Source organism: Felis catus, chromosome C1 (assembly GCF_018350175.1).
Source record: "Felis catus isolate Fca126 chromosome C1, F.catus_Fca126_mat1.0, whole genome shotgun sequence".
Taxonomy (NCBI): domain Eukaryota; kingdom Metazoa; phylum Chordata; class Mammalia; order Carnivora; family Felidae; genus Felis; species Felis catus.
The window spans coordinates 120,837,135-120,856,830 of record NC_058375.1 but is presented as its reverse complement, the minus strand read 5'-3'; the positions used below and the strand labels follow the sequence as shown (position 1 = coordinate 120,856,830).

Here is a 19,696-nt window from a genome sequence, read left to right as displayed (position 1 = left end):
CTTTACTAGTATATTGCACACAGCATTATAGCTATGCCTTGTGATAAAAAAGAAAATAACAATGAAAGTAATTTCCAGATATTTTAGTGACATAGAAAAGGGAATTTGGGGAGAAGAGCCACAGATCTAGTTAGATGTAAAGCATAACACATCCAATGTTTCTTAATATCATTCAAGCAGAAAACCAATGACTATGCTGTGAAATTCTCTCAACTCCTCAAGTCTACCTGTCAAAATCCTTCCTGTTTTCTCCTCAATTCACTCAGTACAAGTTTTTTTTCTTATTCTATATTTTCATGCCTTTATTGAACTATATTACAAAGCACAGTATTATTTAGACTCTCCTTCAATTAGCTGTTACAACCCTCACATTTGGGGCTATGTTTGAATCACCCGGGATTTTCCACTCCCCCAGACAAGGCAGCTAGTGCTATTCCTCGAACGTATTGGCACCCAGGAAATTCTAGCTGAATCAAAGTAGATCACTGAATCACACAGAGATGAAAGAGCTGTAATAATAGAGCTCTAAGACATAGATAAATAAAAACAGAGGATAACTCAAAAGTCTTGACATTTCATTTTATTTGTTTTTGGAACTTGGCTTTATGAAATGTGTTAGCACTGTAAATCCCCTAATCCTTGAGCAGCCACCTACACTTCAGGTGCTTGTGAAGCATATCAGAGAACTCTCCAGGTCCATCAACATACAGTGTTACCTCGTCAGGTCTTTGGCCCCAAGACCCTTCATGATGTCCTATATTGGAGAACTGAGTGGGAACATTGGTGATCTCATCTGTAAGGACTCCTCTGGTCCCTCCAGCTTCAACCTGGGGCATCTCGATGAATTTGTGAAGCTTTCATGACTTTTCTCCTAGAGAAACAGGTTCCCATCTGGCCAGACAGATATTACACACTCCAGTTCTTTAAGCCCACAGGGATCATCTGTGCACCCGGGTGGCCCAGTAAGTTAAGCATCTGACTCTTGATTTCGGCTCAGGTCATGATCTCACAGTTTGTGATATCGAGTTCCTGCTTGGGATTCTCTCTCTCACTCTCTCTCTCTCTGCCCCTCCCCCCAAAAAAATAAATAAACTTTTTTTTTAAAGAGAAAGAAAAAGAATCAGGAAGCATCTAAGCAAAGCCTTCACTTTGCTGGATACAGGCATTATCACTCCCTGCTGCTACTCTTACATTCATAGAATGTCTCTGGCTTCAGGATTTATGTCACTGGAAGATAGTTATCTTCAACTACCCACCTCAGATGCTTTATCACGATGTCATAGTGCCTTTCAAACTAACAGTCCTCTTCAGAGGCCGTGTATGGTAGCTATGTGTGTGGCTTGGTCTGTTTCACTGCATCAGCTGTTTGAGAAGGAAGAGAAAGAAGAGATTTTCAAATCAGGAAGTCAAGACAAAGAAAAGAAAAAGAAAAATAGCATCCACACATGAGAGATAGCCTTAGGTTTTGCTCATAACATAGAAAATCTCTACCTGGTGCCATTTCCTCCCCTTCCCCTGGGGAAGGGGAAGGGTTCTTGTCCTAGACTTGAAAAGTTACTGTCTATTCAGTAGAATTCAGCTATATCTTTCAAACCACATAATAACTCTGAAAGTCTCAATCCAGATATTCTTTAAAGTTCATCACTTGGGTCATTCTCGATTCATCTACGCTCTCCTCTGCCCAAGCTGGGGAAGAAGGTAACATGTTTTCTTTGGTAAGAGTGTGAGAAATAATTAATAAATATTTTGTGACATAGACCAGTGGTCTTTTTTTTCAAACTTTTTTGATATTTGCTTATTTTTGAGAGAGAGAGAGAGAGACAGAGTGAGAGCAGGGTGGGGGCAAAGAGAGAGGGAGACACAAAATCTGAAGCAGGCTCCAGGCTCTGATCTGTCAGCACAGCACCAGACAGGGGGCTCAAACTCGCTAACCATGAGATCATGACCTGAGCCGAAGTCAATCGCTTAACTAACTGAGTCACCTCGTAAAAATATCTTGGTAGCCCCAGTAATAAATATTTTAAATAAAAAAAATGCTTTGCTTTAAAATATAGATATGCATGAGGGAATGACAATGGTATTTATTATAAATATATTTTATTAAGTGCATAAACCATATCGTTTTGATACCAGAGACTGAGGGATTTCTTGAACCCTGAGATATCAACCATCAGCTGGTTCCAGGTTCTTAAACTAGCCAACAAAGAACTCAAGGAGGAGTCAGAGTAAAAGTGTAGCAGAAGAAAGTTTATTACAAAGCAAAAGTACAAACTCCAGAAGGAAGTGTGAATGCACTCAGAGGATCTGAATGGGGTGGAATGGGGTAGAATTTTGCTTTTCATGGGTAGTCATAACTTGGGTCCAGAGTATTTATGTGAGGTTCTGGGGAATAGGCAGGGATTTCTAAGAACTCTGCATATCATTACACATGTTCCACGTTAGCAGTCTGATTTAGGGTCTTTGTGGGCGTATGTGTAGTGGGCTTGGGCATCGACTGCAAGGTGCTTGTGGCCTAAGAAACCACGGAGCTATCACAAGTTTGCTTCATGGCCACACACACTCTGTCAGGTGTCACACTCAATTCCTAGGTTTTTGTTTTTTGTTTTTGTTGTTTTTTTTTTTTTTTTGGTCTTCCTACAAATATCTAGCACCTCTGTATTCTGCCTGCCTCAATTTGGCCACCCAGCTACTTGAAGAAGGCATCACTAGCTCCATATTAAAGATTAATTTTTGAAAAGTCATCTAATAATTTACTGAGGGACTACTTTTTGCCTGGTACTATTCTATGTACTGAGATATTGCAGTTAACAAGACTGACAAAAATCGCTGGGACAAGAATTTATATTCTAACTGGGTGAGATAAACCACAAATAAATAAGTAGACTACAAAGTGGATTATTTTTCCAGATGATAAGGGTTATAGGTTAAAATCAAGCAGAAGGAAAAGATAGGAAATGCCAGAATCAGGGCTGAGGTTTGCAATCTTCAATAGGTCTCTTTAGGGCAGGCCTTACTGAGCAAGTGATATTTGAGCAAAGCCCTATGAACACGAGTGAAATGCCAGAATTAAGAACAGTCTCAAGTTCTGTAAATAATAACAATGAAAGATTTAATAATAACAATAATAAAAATAATGGATTTCTTACAGAACCAAGGTCTATGCCAATCTAAAGCTTGTTCTCGGATCCACGGTTTTGCTAACAACAGTGCACATCCTTTTCTGGTTGATAATTAATAATTAACTGAAATTTAACAAACTCAGTAATTGTTTTTTAAAAATTGCTGAGCTTACTTTGGCATTAACTGTTGTTCTGAATACTCATTAGTGATTGGCATTTAAAGACTGATTTCTTAAGGAACGTTCAGTGCCAGTACTTAAACCAGAAACAAAGCTTCTACTCTGATTTCTAATAGGACAGGTGAGTCTGCACATCACCTAATGGAACAGTGGTGGAAGTCAGAGTTTGAATATTCCAACGAGGATCACACAGAGGTTTTCCCCTTGAAGTTTCAAATGCTCTCTACATGTAGCCCTGTCTACAATTATTAAAAAGCAGTCCATTCAAATTATATATAAATCCTTCAACAACAAGGTACAAGATAGCAAATCTTTAGTGGTGTGATGGATTTTTAAACTGTTTTCAGAATATTTTGCTTTAGTGTTTCAGTAGAACATTATTCTACAGTGAGCAAATTGAGAGACAAAGTGTCCCCAGAGTATTAACACATTTTTCCACCTCTTGACCTTTCGAGGGCCATGAAATCTGCAGTATCGGTCACTCTTAAATGAACATAAATAACCCATTATCAGTCACTGAAATGTTAACAGGTAAGAGGAAAAATGGAATTATAACATTTATTGAACCCATATTTGATGACAAGAACTTTACATGTATGACTTCATTCTAATCCCCACTAGGAAGACAAAAAGACTTTAAGTTACGCATTATTTTCTCAATTTTACAGCTAAGAAAAATGAGATTCAAAGAACTTAAATAACTTGTGCAAATTCACAGAGCTAAAAGCCAAGATGGAAATCTATCATATTTGCATAATCTCTATCACGTTGCTGAAGAACACTGTGATCAGGATTTCAGGGGACATCCAGCGTCGCACAGGTGAGTCAAAGAACGACATAGTATCAAGCCCCGGCCCATTTGGATCCTTCAAGACACGGAGCTTCCTATTTCAGAAGAAATGGGAAAGAGGCTATTTCAATGGTGTTAAAGAAGAGCAGAGAGTGAAGGCATAAGATGATGCCCTTCCCAAAGACTGGCCCCTGGAGGCCATCTACAGAGGGCATCCCTGTGGAGGCAGTGCGGTGTCAACCTCCAATGCACGGTGCTGTTATTACATGCAGTGGGACTCAGTTTACCAGGAGATGGAATCTGCCGAGCTGGTTTCTTGTTGGAAGTGTGGTTTCATGGCGCCTGGAGACGCGGGGAGGAATTTCACACTAAAGAAGACTGGGGGACCATCAAGCACACAAGGTAATAGCAGCAGGGCAAAGGCTGGTATCACAAGGGCATTGCTTAGTGATGCAGGAGCCTGAAAGAAGACTGTGTCTGCCTCGCATTGCTGCCCAGCGCCAGGCCTGCTTAACGTTGACGGAATAATTATTAGGGCCCAATTATACAATCAGCCCCGGTGATTTATAACGCTCTACAACCAGCACTGAATCAACCTGTCTCAGTAGCCGTAAGTCTGCATAAAGTTTTAATTACGAACATCATAAGTTGGTCAGAGCATATGGAGAAAAATGGATTATGAATTTACGATGTGGTGAATTTTCCTGCTGAGTGGCTCTTCTCCTGATCAGGGCCTCACGACAGGATGACAAAAGGCACGTAGGAGAAGCCAGGTGCTCGACAAAGCAGCTGCTCTCTTTTAAACGTGAGACTAGGAAGCAGGACTGTGGTGTGCCAGAGGGAATGTCAAGGGACATCAGCTGTGACATTCTGATCCTGGCCTCAGGTGAAACGTTAGCTACGGGGGTGGTGACAATGACATGCTGCCTAGACTGGCATGCGACAGGGTTAAATTGAGCCGAGGAATAGCCTTGGCTTGCTTAACAATTCTTTCAACACTCCTTGTATAAGAGGATTTCCCAAATCGATAAGCCAGTCACTCTATTTTCTCTTTAGGATTTTGTGGCTCAGTAAGCACGTACTGAGAGCTTATTATGAGCCCGACATCCAATAACTAGTCCGTGTGGGCGTGTACAGGCCTGGACGTATGGCCCAACTGGGGACAGCCTTGCAGGGCCGTAACATGCAGAAGTCCCTGAGGGAGTAGCTCAGTGTTTGTGGCTGCGACACGGATCTTCTGCCTCTGCTTCTTGTTCCTTCATTCACCCCTTCACATTGACACGTGGAATGTGTCATTCAAAGGAGACATCCAAATGTCCTTCAGATTCAGAGGAGAATCCGAAGAGCATTCTCCTATAAACTTTCTGCACATTACTCTCCACCTCAGAGTCACCTTCCCAGGGAGCCTGATCTTGAAAACTTAGCACATCATTTGTAAGAAACTCCGTTCCCTGGGCGGGCGCCCAGAGCCTTATAGAGGATTTGGTAAAATGAGAAAGTGTATTCGTTTGTTCTCATACGCTTTAATCACTTATTTATTCAAACGCATTTCATTACAGTGCGTACTACGTGGCAAGCGCTGTCCTGGCATCAGGGGCTGCGAGCGAAGATTCCCAAGTGCAGTAAACATGGCTAAGAGGGTCATTTAAAACCGGGTCAGGAGGATATGGAGGAAGCAGGACCTGTGCGTGTCTCCTGTTTCAATTCCTAGAACACTAGGAACTTTTCTGACCTTTGCCAATACAACTCCACCACCTTCTGGAATACCTCTTTCTTTCTAACTTTGGACTGAAATAGAGATCATGTCACATCTGTCAGTGAAATTGCCAATGGTGTGTTAGATGGTCTAACTCTGTCAGCACTAATTATAATTCTTTAAAGACAAGTTATGTAACTGTGGATTTCGCCTTGATAAGCCTGCCCTCCCTGCTTGAAATTCAGAGCACACTTTCAATTTCAGTCTACCCTGTGTCCCCCGAGGTTGCCATTCCTAAGACCCCAAATAAATGCTTTTGGTTGCTTTACAGCCTGGATGTCTTCTTGGTCAACAGAATACGGAGATAAAAGAAAGTTCTGCGCTGAAATAGCTAGCAACCTAGGCAAGAAATAACACTGCTTAGTGTGGTAAAAAGTCTGACATGATCAGGCACAGGGAGCCATGGAGGAGAGACACATCTCTCTGGGGAGAGAGTCAAATAAGTATCTGGATATGGTAGCCATTGAATCAAGTGAAGTGTAGGCCATATGCTCTTCTGGCTGGACACGCTGAGGGAGGTAATCGGCGAGGAGAGAGGACAGACTCTAACAGCTGGTACTACAACCGAGCTGATGCTCACATATGCACAGTCAGACAGGAGGCCCTGCACCAACATTCCAGGAAGATTCTGCCCACCCCCTCAGGCTGTCCATCTGTGACTCACCTTGAGTCTCATTTCCTGGTTCTTTCTGGATTAAAATTACAGCAGCACAGTGTGGAACTGACACTCCTCCCCAGCCCCCGCACCTGCTTCCTGGACTTTGCAGAGGGATCCTCTTGTCCACATCTAATAAGGAACAAGGTTAGCAATCTCTGCAGCAAGGTCACGAAAAACGTGTGGTTAAATAGTAAAAACACCTCCGAATACCCAGGGCAAGAACAACACATAACTATTCATCCTATTCTTCACCTAAAGGGCTCACCTGCTGGGATTAGGGTCCCTTATCATGTTTCTCAAGTCAAGATTCCAAGGCAACTATTTCTGCACCCTCCAAACTTAAGCTGGTGATAAATTAGTAAACAGGACTTAATCTGAAACTGATTCAACCTTCCTTTTAGCTCTGGCAGCCTGAAAGATACCCCTCTGATCAATTTATTTGTAAAATCTCTAAAATTCTTCCATAATGAAGCCAGTCTGACCACCCCGACCCCTCACACACACACAGACACACTCCAGCTCAAATGTAGCTCATTTGAGGCAGAAGGGAAGAGCTAGAAAGCTAAAAAGCTTGAACATCTAATGAACCACATGATGTTCTAGAAATACAGGGGAAGTTTGGCGATCCAAGCTTCTAGCTTGATTTCAAACAAATAAACGAACAAACAAATAAAGAACCTCAGTAGTTTCGGCACTGTCAGAGAACAATTAAAGTGGTTACACTTTGTAATATACGTAAGCAATCACATTTCAGAGTGGCAATGTATTATACCTCTCTAACATGTAGACAGATATTATGTTTAATATGGGGGACTAGGATTTTTGATATATGAAGTAGACATAGGACAGAATATCAACAGCTAATAAATAAAACAAAATTGTAAACATCACTAGTAAATTAAAAGTAAGAAATATGAACCAGAAAATGAACACCCATTTTTAAACTATCAAACTGCTATAGATTATTCCCAGTATCACAGGCTACAAACAGACACGTGCCTTTCCGTGCATGGCAAATATGTGTGTAAACAAATGACACCATCCCTAAGGACAGTTTTGTATGTGTCAAAAGCCCCCCAGAACACATCCATGTTCACTAACAATTGTGCTTCTAAAAATCTGTGTTAGAGCACAACACACGCCACCACCACCAAGAGCAACCTATGATAAAACTTAGGTTAGTCGTAAAACTTTTATAACGACAAACTAGAATGATCATAAATGTCCAATAATTGGTCAAAGGATATAAATAGACATTTCACAGAAGAGCAAATCCAAATGGTTACCACCAGGAAAGTTTGCTCAGGCTCAAGGGTAGTCAGCAATCTGAAAAGTAAAATAACATTACACATTTTTGGTATCCGAATTGCAAATGTTTAAAAGACTGATCTTGCTATTAGAAAAATTACTGAAAATCACATTTAAACATTTCTGATTAAAATGTGAATGGCCACGGTCATTTTTTAAAAAAGAAATCTGTGGACGCTATTAACTTTAAAAATTTATAGATACTGGGGCACCTGGGTGGCTCAGTCGGTTAAGCGGCCGACTTCAGCTCAGGTCATGATCTCGTGGTTCGCGAGTTCGAGCCCTGCCATGGGTGCTGTGCTGACAGCTCAGAGCCTGGAGCCTGTTTCGGATTCTGTGTCTCCTTCTCTCTCTGCCCCTCCCCTTCTCACACACTCTCTCTCTTTCTCAAAACTAAATAAACATTAAAAAAAAAAGTATATATACATTGACCCAGGTCTTCTGCTTCAAAGAATTTTTCACAAAGAATCAACAACAATGACATATAAGACAGCAATATTTACTACAGTATTGTACAGAGCAGCCTCAAACAAGTAACACCCATTATAGGGAACTAGTTGAAGGAATTACTTTAGGGGCACCTGGGTGGCTCAGTCAGTTAAGCAGCCGACTTTGGCTTAAGTCATGATCTCACAGTTCATGGGTTACAGCCCCACATTGGGCTGTATGCTGACAGCTCAAACACTCTGTTCCCCTCTTTCTCTTCCCCAGTCATGCTCTCTCTCTCTCTCTCTCTCTCTCTCTCTCTCTCTCTCAAAAATAAATAAAAAAAAGAAATTATTTAATACCTACTCAATGTACCTATTATAAAATAAATTATATCAGTTAACTTAGAGATTTCAATGAAGTATGGTTGGATGAGGAAAGAAAGATACAGCAAAGTGTATATAAATGTGATTCCATTTTTTAAAACCTAATACTACCCTATGTGTGTGCATAACCCCATAGGGTATTAAAGCCAGTGTTTGTATATTTGTGTTTGTGTGTGTGTATACACAAAAGTGAAGAAAAATATGGAATACCTCCAAGGTGATTAATATAACTTATCCAAATAAGGATGGGGCAGGAAGCAAGCACAGATAAAGATTGCAAGTAAAGACCACAGACAGGGGCAACTGGGTGGCTCAGTCGGTTAAGCATCTGACTTTGGCTCATGTCATGATCTCACAGTTCATGAGTTTGGGCCTCAGCCTAGAGGCTGCTTTGGATTTTGTGTCTCCCTCTCTCTCTGACCCTCCCCTGCTTGCACTGTCTCACTTTCTCTCAAAAATAAATAAACATTAAAAAAAAAGACCACATACAACACATACGATGATTTCAGTCATGCATTTGTGTAAAATTATATGTGCATATACATTAAAAATATTTTTAGAGCCAAACTAAATTTTTACAAGCCTCACTCGGGGAGCTTTGTAAAATGCATCTTCCTGGCTTTCGATCCCAGTCTTTTTTGGAATAAGGCACCCAGGAGCTGTGTCTATAAGGAAACCTGATGGCCGTGTGGCTCTTTGACATGCAACATGTAAGCACACAGAGCTGTGCAGAGGCAGAGATGAGGCGGAAATGTGCCCAGTTGTGTTTTTCATGACCTCAGGCAGAATATAGTCTTCTTCTTCCAAGTCCGATGTCCCCTAAGAGCCTCTGCAAGGTCTGGTGACCAAGCTGGGGAATGCACCTGAACCAGGACTTACTTCCTGAACTGGGATCACACACTCCACTTGGGGGGCGTGCGTTGTTTCCACTACTCAGATCCTTCATTCCACTCCACCCAACACTTCACCCCCATGGCTGGCATGTCCTGCAAAAGGTTACCTCGTAAGAGGTCGTAGTAGCAAGAAGTAAGAAGTAATAAGAAGTAGTGATCCTACTAGCAAGTAAGGATTGCTCTTGCAGATTACACACTTCATAAATATTTGTGGAATCCAGATGCATCCAGCCCCTTGCAAAACCCCTGTTAGGTAGCAGACACTCCTTAAATCAGAAATTAAGGTTTTGGTGAAACTGAGAGAGCGCGGACAGTCCCCATGGCAGCTCCTGCTTCTTTACATCCCCAGCTTCACTATTCAGATCCCAGTACATCTGCCCACACTAGTTCCAGAGAGAGAGGGGGGAGCCTCTGTGCCGGGGAATCAGAGCATCCTGCTTTCACGGCTGGTGAGCTCAAAATAATGCTTGGGCCTATAATTAGCACTATAATTAATGTTAGCATTTTTTGCAGTGAAAATTCATTTACTGGGGCGCCTGGATGGTTCAGTGGGTTAAGCATCTGACTCTTGATTTCCGCTCAGATCATGATCTCATGGTTCGTGAGTTCATGCCCTGCATCATGCTCTGTGTGGAGCCTGCTTGGTATTCTCTCTCTCTGTCTCTCTCTCTGCCTCTTCCTCTCTCTCCCTCTCTCTCTGCTCCTCCCCAGCTGGCATATGCTCTCTCTCTCTCTCTCTCTTTCAAAATAAATAAATAAACAATCAAAAAATTTAAAAAAGAAGTCATTCCATCACAAAATCTGAAGTCGAGAAGCCATTGACCTAGTCACATATTTTATTCTATATCCAATTGAGATCATGAGTTTTCAACATTTCCTAGTTTAAAAATGTGCCATTGATTTATTGAACTTAGATTCTGCCTCTAAGAAACTTACACCCAAGTTGAGAGACCAAATCCATCTGAATGGAGCCACATCTGATAAATCACAAAGGCATACATCAAAACATGCAAGAATTTATAAAGCACAGACTTTTCCATTCCAAAGATGAGTTCCAAAAATTATATGAGCAAAGGCAGTGTTGTGGCGGTATGTATACCGTCACTCAAAGAGCCTTCCTTGATGAGATCTCCTAGACATTTAGATAATTATGTCCTATGACATTAAACAATCAGTTGCGTGACTTCATAGTTATGCCATATCTTTGTGAACCTGTGTGCCTGCTTTTATTTTTTTAAGTCATTTTCCCTACCAGAGAGCAACATTTGGTACCATTCTCCTCACCATCTGTATGCCTCTATTATATATATTTTAAATGTAAACTCTTTAATGTAAGGAAAATTTATTATGTTAGGTCCTCACATATTGTAGTCTTTGATGGATGATTATTATGCTTAATAACAAAAATTACATATTGGCAGAAAATGTATCTTCACTTCTGTGCAAATTAACATGGGGTTACTTTTACAGTTTAATATGAAAGAGTGATAGTGAGGCTGTCAAAAGCAAATAGGGCTCATTTCTATAAAATTCAGGGCCATTTTTACAACTGAAAAGTGGCTCGCTTAAAGGCATAATAACACAGACAGGGAAAATGTTATAGTCAGCAGTTACCAAATAGTCTTTCCCCTATAAACTGGCAGTCTGAGGTAGTAGTGAGGCCAGAAGGACATTCCAGAAGCAGTAGCACAGCAAGGGTACTTGACGTTTGAAGTCGGTGTTTTTAGCATGCTCTTCCTCTGTGATCACGTGATTTTCCGTATTTGTCATGAACGTTAATCAGTAACAATAATCGTCAGAAAAGAAACGTTTATTGAATTTGTTTCTGTGGCAGTATATAATAATAACATTAGGAAGAAGTACTGGGTTTGTCATTTTAATTACATTTCTTCATAAAAGGGGGTGAAAGGGATGTGAAAAATGCTCCCCAAACAGTGAATTCCTCCAAGCTCACTGAGTGATTTGCAAGAATGACAGAATTGAAACAACTCAAGCTCCATTTCTTCTTCTCTAGAGTCAGTGTGTTATCATTATGTCGGTCTGCTCTCTAACTGCAGTGGTGGGAGACCGGGCGTGCACCTGACATGAACCTGCCGATTCTGAGCTGTTTTCTTACGTTCCAGCGCTTACTGCTTAGTATGGATGTAGGTAGCTGAGTCCACGTGGGTGCCAGGGGCCAATTTATAACCGGGCATTTTCCAAATTAACTTCCAGCAGAAGTTGTATGTTAACAGTGTGTTAATTTGGGGCTGGAGTATATATTGTGAAAAATTTCACAGTAATAGCTGTAGTACTTGTTTAGCATTTGTATCAACAACATCGTTTTTCAGGAAGAAGGATTGTCGTTGTTGTTGTTTTCACTGACAGTGCTTAAAATTGCCAAAGTGCAGTGAAAATAAGAAGTACACCGACTTTCAGATAATTTTATGTTATTGTTTATCAGGCAATGCACCATTATCACCTGCACTTTGGTGGACTCCTAGTTCTGTGTCTCTGAGCACCACGGAAGGCTCACTAAGGTTGCAAAGTATAGCAAATATGATCCTCATAGAGGACATCATATAGGATCTCTTTCAAACCGCAACATTTTCTTTTATTTATTAAAAAGATTTGTTTAAGTTTATTTATTTGTTTTGAGAGAGAGAGGAAGAGAGAGAGATTGAGTCCCAAGCAGGCTCCACCCTGACAGCACAGAGCCAGCTGCAGGGCTCGAACTCATGAACCATGAGATCATGAGCTGAGCTGAAACCAAGAGTCGGACGCTTAGCCTACTGAGTCACCCAGGCGCCCCCAAACTGCAACATTTTGAGAAGCATCATCTCTCATCTCCCAGACACAGACAAGTTCATAGATGGAAAATATTGAGCCCTTATCTCCTGCTCTTCTACTCATGGCAGACATTGTTAATCCAACAGAGGACTTCTGTCCCAGACAACACGGACATGTCTTGGAAGTCTCATAAAACAGCAATCTAGGAAATTTGTACAATTATTCAGCATTGGCGTGAAGATTGAAAACTATTTGCATTCCTGAATTAAATCTCTAAGCTGGCCATCGACAAAAAGCACCCGAGAAGATCTATGAGGAGGGATGGGTGCTCCATAGGCACTCAGGCCACCATGCTCATGGAGGGCGTGTGCTTCGCGTATGTGTGAAGGCAGGGAAAACGACAAAGAAAACTGGTTTTCACTCCTACGACAGCATGGAAAACTGGCAATCCCCTTAGTATTCATAAATGATAAGAACAAATATTGGATGAGTATTATTGTAATCCAGTCACTATTAAAGTGCTTCCTGTGTATTAACTTTATTTGTCCTTTCAAACTCCAATGACATAGGCACTATTACTATTATCCCCATTTCAGAGATGAGAACCTGGAGAAAAGACTGGGAGCAATTGGTCCAGGATCACACTTTTGGCCAGTGGTACACGTGGGCGTCAACCCGAGGGGTACACCTGCAAAGCCCCACAGAGAAGTGCACTCTTTGTGGCCTCTGAAATGCTGCTGTCCGTTTCCACTCTCCTTGAGCCACTTCTAAGTCCTGGAGCTATTTTTGCAGAGGCAAAATGTTTGATTCGGCTTGCTGTAGGGCTAGTGTGAGAGAGTAATTAATTCGTGAATGTGACAAGCCAAGGATAATAAAATATCAAGTTTATCTCAAGGAAGCTTTAATGTCTTCTTTTCATCACGACACCAGCAGAACTTTAATTAGGTGATTTAAATGCTTTGTTGATAGGGGGAGCTCAGAAAAGAAAGTCAACGACTGGAGAGTGTGCAAGACCTTAAAGATATGCCAACTGCTTTATCTTCCCTAATTCAAATGTTTTACAACAGCACCTGAAGTTAAAGATTCCTCTACCCACTTTGCAAAGAAGAAACTAAACTTAAGAGGCATTACACGACTTGGCCACTGAACCACGAAGGCATTTGAACCCAAGTCTGTCATTTGAGGGCCCAGATTTCACATTTACAGGTGGCCCTCTGCAGACCCAGCTTGCTCATTAAGGCTTAGCCTTTCCCACACATTTGCTCTTCAAACAGCTCTGCCAGGCTGTCACTTATGTGAGAATGCTTTTACTTGCCCATGGATGGAACTCTCCACCTGTGGGTCAATGGTCACCGTAGGCCAAATCTCACACACTCATTTTTGAAAAGGAGAAAGTTGAAAAAAGGAGGGCGAACATCTAATGGCAGGCTGTCCTGTGTGGCTCCTAACATGAGAGGCACCGGCACTGGGCCATCATGAATTCATTCAACACCTTTTGTCAATCCTCTGTATTCACTGTGCTGGGCTTTGGGATGACAGAGAGGAAAGGTCATATCCCTGCCTTTAGAATGCATTTCCAGTTTCTGACATTAAAATTCAGAAAATGATTTTTTTCAAAGATCTAGAGCATTCTGTTGAAAATGTGGTTGTTGCAGCTGAAGATACAACAAGCGATGTGTCTAAGGTGCATTCATGCTCTATGTGCCCATCAGGGCACGCCAACTTTCTCTCATGTTTCTGGGGAGTCAGGTGCCTCTCGATTGGCCAGCGGTTCTTGAGTCTCATACAATCAGGCATGCTGAGATTCTAAGGGCTCCTTACTTATTCTCTGCCTTCCTTTTTTTCCAGGGGGCATTTCCATCTAAGATGCTGATGTGATGATCTTCACAGGAATGGACAGGTGCTCAAAAAAGTTGTCAGCTTGGCCAACTTATTCTTGTTGCTGTTTTCCTCCCAGTCTGGACTTCCACCCTCTGGGGATCTGTAACGCTAATGTTGCCAGAGGGTCATCTGGTCTGAACTATACAATGAGTGAACGGTGTGGCTGTCCACTGGCAGTGGAAATAGGATTTGAAGCCAGCCTTGGCTATGACTTCCTGTTCTGCTATTTCAGACCTGTTAGACCTTTGGCAAACAAATACAACTTTTTTTCTTTAAATGTTTATTTATTTTTGAGAGAGACAGCGCAAGCAGGGGAGGGGCAGAGGGAGAGGGGGACAGAGGATCCGCAGCGAGCTCTGCATGGACATCACAGAGTCTGATGTGGGACTCAAATTCATGAACCATGAGATCATGATCTGAGCCAAGGTCGGCTGCTTAACCGACTGAGCCACCAAGGTGCCCAAGGCAAACATTTTCTTTAAACCTGAAAATGGGAACATATATTTGGGTATATATATTTTAATCCACTCATTTTAGTTACCTTTATCTCTAACCCAGTGGTTTTTGAATGGGGTTGATTTAGCCCCTAGGGAACATCTGGATATGCCTAAGGATAGATTTAGTTTTTACAACTGGGACAAGAGAGCTGTGCTGCCAGCATCTGGTGGGTAGAGACTAGGAGTGCTGCTAAATATCCTACAGTACACAGGACAGCCCCACAAAAAGACTTATTTAGCCCAAACATTAACAGTACTGATGTTGAGAAGCTCTGCCCCAATCTCTCAGACTCCCAATCCCCACTAAAGCCTAACCATGAGGAAAGTGGGTATGATGGACAGAAAATGAAGCCCTCAGCCCACTCCAGCCTGGATGTGACAGAAGATACCTCAAACATAGAGCAAAGGGATGTGAAATAAAGACTCTGTTTCCTCTTCAGGCTCAGATTAGTTGTGGGAAAACAAGGGAAGCAGGACACAAGAAAGTGGGCAGTCCAGTGTTTGCCTCAGTCTCCCTCTCTTTGGGAAGATATTCCCACAGTGGGAGGTGCATTCCATCAAGTAAAGGGGAACTTCAATGTCAGAGACACTACTAACCAATTCAGGGTGTTCTGCAATTCCAGCAAGGGTTGAAGCAAGTGAAGTCCAGAGTGCGGAAGGCTGAGGAAAGGAGAGAGAAAAGGAGGAAGGGCCAAGGAGGGGAACAGAGGAGAAAAGAGAGAAGAGAGTAAAGGTGAGAGCAAGGAAAAAGTGGAAGCCAGGCAGAACTAGAAGCTTCAGCAATCCAGTCCAGCAGAACCACCAGGTACCAAAAACAATGAGTTCAAGCTACACTCTCCCTTGTAACATGGGTTGACATCATGGGAAGAAGAAGGGGGACCATAGGGTTGGAGCACTCAAAAGATGACATTTTATTAAAGAGTTGCACACCTGAAAATAATGTAACCAGGTACAAAAACAATGAGTTCAAGCTATACTCTCCATTGTAACATGGGTTGACATCATGGGAAGGAGAAGGGGGACCATAGGGTTGGGGCACTGAAAAGATGACATTTTATTAAAGAGTTGCACACCTGAAACTAATGTAACATTGTATGTCAAGTATAGTTAAAAAAAAAAAAAAGAGGTAGGGTACCTGGGTGCACTAGTTGGTTAAAGGTCAGACTCCATTTAAGTTCAGGTCATGATATCATGGTTCATGAGTTTGAGCCCCATATCAGGCTTTGTGCAGACAGAGAGGAATCTGTTTGAGATTCTCTCTCTCTCTCTCTCTCTCTCTCTCTCTCTCTCTCTCTCAAAATAAATAGATAAAAAAAAAACTACTGAAAAATGTTACCTAATGAAAATTTTTGAATTATTTGTTCATAATAAGTTTACTAGACCACACTAAAATAATTTAGTCATACAGAAAGATTAGATCATCTCAAGGGGAAAAGGTGAGAATTTCTTCTACATTTCAAAGATAATATATACATTTTTGACTCCTTATTAATTAACACTTCATAGCCTTACTAGAAAGATTAAATGAAATAATACACATAAAGCATCTAGCAAAATGTCTGACACAGGGTAAAAACTCAGTAATCAGAAAGGAAAGAAAACTTATTTTCTATTTATTATGCATAGCCAACAAAATTTCTGAAATGATCCCCCATAGATGCCCCCTAATCACTAGAACCGGTGAATATAATTAGATCTCTCTCTCATAATTATGAATGGTAAGATTTATTTCACCTTAAGGTAGGGAGATTGTCTAGGAATTCCTGATATAATCATAGAGCTCTTAAAAGCTGAGAGTCTTCTCTGGCTGAGAAAGAAGTCAGAGGTATTTGAATAACAAGAACATTACATGCTGTTGGGCTAAAGTTGGAGAGGGCCACATGGGAAGGTACAAAAGATGTCCTTAGGAACAGAAAGTGGACCCACGACTAAGAGCTAGCAAGGTAATGGGGATCTCAGACCTACAGCTGCCACTTATTGGATTCTGCCAACAACCCACAAAAATAGTTCACAAAACAATTGCAGCTGGTGAAAACTTCTGGCTTTTTCCACTCTTCTCCGCCTCTACTTCTATTTGACAATAGAGTGACCGTGGGAAATTTTAACTTCAGGGCAATCTGACATTGAGCTCAAGAAATAATCAGTTTGGGTTCAGTGGGATATTTTAATGTGGCTTCCACCTACTTCCCTGTGTAGTTGGGCTGTTGCCACCAGAGCACTGGCATCTCTTTTAAGAATATTCCAACGTCCCATTGTGTCAGGACCTAGGGTGCAACGCGAGAGGTCTTATCACTATATAAAAGTTGTTTTATGTCATCAGGCTCTGGGAGTTTTCAGTAGCAGAAGAAACAGGATTTGGAATGTACTGAACTAGAACCATGGAGACTTATTTAATCATTGGCTGTATGAGCTTTCATTCAGAGTTCAGTGGTCATTCATGCCTAGAAAAAAATAGTTTTCTCCCATCCAGAATATACTTGACAGTGCTGTGTAAATAATTATCCACTCGCCATATCCTGTCCTGATTTGATAGGAATGCCATGAAACAGAATATATCATCTTTTCTTGGTGTATAGGGCCTAAATATGTAACTAACTGTACCACAAAGAAGTAAATGTGTGTGTGACATTGTATGTTTTGTGCTTCCTCATGGATTGGATCACTTGGTGCTGCGTCTGTCTTGTCCTAGTGAAGCCCAAGTTCCCTTTGGCATGCCACACTAGATGGCCTTAACAGATTGAAGAAATGAGTGCTCCAGTGACAAGAATCTCTGCCTATACTCATCAAGGGAGGGCACATGGTGGAAGAATAATTTTGTTATTCGAGTATGACCTTAATATGACATACTTATGTATTTAAAGCTGATTTGGATTACTTATGTAATTTTGACTTCAGATTAATTTTCTGTTTCTTTCAGAATTGTCAACCATATCAAAATCCAAATATAACAAGAAGGAATGTTTAAACTCATATCAAAATATGAGCAAAAGCTAATTACCAATAATTGTTTTTCATATTGAACAATATTATCGATAACAATAATAAGCTATCAATAGCCATATTAGCCATAATAAAATTTTGCCCCATCACAGTGAGACAAATTCACCTATCTCTCTATTCTTTCTAACAGATATTACAAAATCATTGTATTTTTACATGAAGAACTAAATAGGATTATCCATGAAAAGAAAGAAGTGGCAACATAGTGTTAAGAAGCCATAAAGTTAATTAACAAAAAATACATAGTTATTTTTCTAGAATGTTGAAATTATGTGGTATCACCAACCTTTTTCTTTATATTTGTAAATTGTCCTAATTTCTTGATTCATCTTAAATAACTATTCAATTTTGTACTTAATTTCATTTCTCTATAAGGCATTCTTTTCCTCAAAGACAGCTCCCCAAATCGATGAATTTCATGTCACACTTCTATGTGCCACTGCCCAGGGTGTGGACTCAGTCCAGCCCCAGTCCCTCAGTCCAGCCTGGCCAAAAGAGGCTGTACAGCAAGAGCCCAGCTGCTCCCTCACGAGACAGAATAAGGCTGCTTCTCTCTTCTCCTGAGACTAGCTCTGGGACTCGGTGTGGGAGAATAATTCCCCGGATGCTATGCAGTCAGTTGAATTAGAAAAACTATTGCCTCACCCAGGCCAGCAGTCAGGACTGGTCTTACCTTCAGTCTGGTTAGTCAATCCTCTAGAATAGAGAGTCCAGATGATGATAGGTAGAAACCCTCTGAGCTTTGTGACTGAGCCTTACTGATGACCTTGACTTAAGACCCACATTTGTTCCTGGAACAGATTCCCCAACTCCCTCTCTTCCCACAGAAAGGGTGGTCATCCTCTCCTGGCTTGTGTCTTTTCCCCTTGTTGTCTGTGTCCACCCAGCACACCCCAGATTCGACATCAAGTTCAATCCTCTAGCATACCACTTGGAAGGAGACTTGGGGGAAGTTTGCAGAAATCCTGGTGTAAGTCAAATGTTGGAGGCAGAGGACACTCTAAACCACTAGTGTGTTTAGTCACAGACTTATTCTAGTGATTAAATGATTTTTTTTTCTTTACAAGATTTTGAAAAAGTGGTAAAATGGAAAGAGGTAGAAAAATAGTGGACGGCATTGAAGTTTGAAATAAGACTGTCAAAGTCCTAATTCTCTCTTTATTTTCACAGTCAACCTACACTTATGTCTCTCCTCATTAGTAAATAAGCATTTATTGGATACCTAATACATATAAGATGGTGTTTGAGATACTATAATCTCCTCTGTTTCAGAATTCACCACTCTAAACTTTAAAAAGACAGAAACTTGTTTGTATGGATTCTGTAATATTTATCATAATGCCTACACATTGTAGGTGCTCAGAAATATTGGTTAAATGAATGACTTAGTTCTATTTTTTTTAGAAAGCAAATCCCTCACTTGTTAAGTAAAATGTACTTTTCTGATTACAAAAGTAATGCTAAATATAGAAAAGGAAAAATCTATATGATTTGAGCATATTTTTCTCATAATTTTCTGGTAAATATGTATGTTTAAGTACCTAGGCATTTCTCTACGTGTTTGTATTAAAATTAGGTGTTACTACATACGTATTTTGGTTTTTATTTTTATTATTATTGAATATCATGTCTATTTTTAAATTCATCAAATATTATTCAAAAATATGTTCAAAAATTTTGATGCCGAATTCCATCATATGGATGTATTGCAACTTATTTAACCAGTCTAGTCTTGGATGATATTTAAGTTATTCCCAGATTTTGTCTTTCCTAATGGTACGGTGATGAGGACCCTTGCATGTGTATATGTAGCTGAGTCAGCAGGGCGTAATTAGGTTAGCATAAACCATTAAACAAACCTCGGCATGAAGAGGTGTAATTGTAGGAAGAAATGAACTGAGCTGGGACATAGAAATCTACGATCTACTTATTGATCAAAAGCTAGGATTTGGCTAGAGCTGAAAGTTCATGGTAATGAGATAATTTCAAAATAGAGATCATAAATCTAAAAGAGTATATTAATTATGCATTTTT

General features: G+C 40.7%; 1 long non-coding RNA gene across 2 annotated transcripts in view; it reads left to right on the top strand.

The window, feature by feature from the left end:
* LOC109502641 overlaps positions 1 to 6,114 on the top strand; it is a 139,190-nt gene extending 133,076 nt beyond the window's left edge. For both annotated transcript variants that reach the window (XR_006583110.1, XR_002745040.2), the window contains exons 5-6: positions 3,967 to 4,490; positions 5,648 to 6,114. This is a non-coding gene — a long non-coding RNA (uncharacterized LOC109502641). The remainder of the gene's footprint in view (positions 1 to 3,966; positions 4,491 to 5,647) is intronic.
* Positions 6,115 to 19,696: the final 13,582 nt, after the last annotated feature.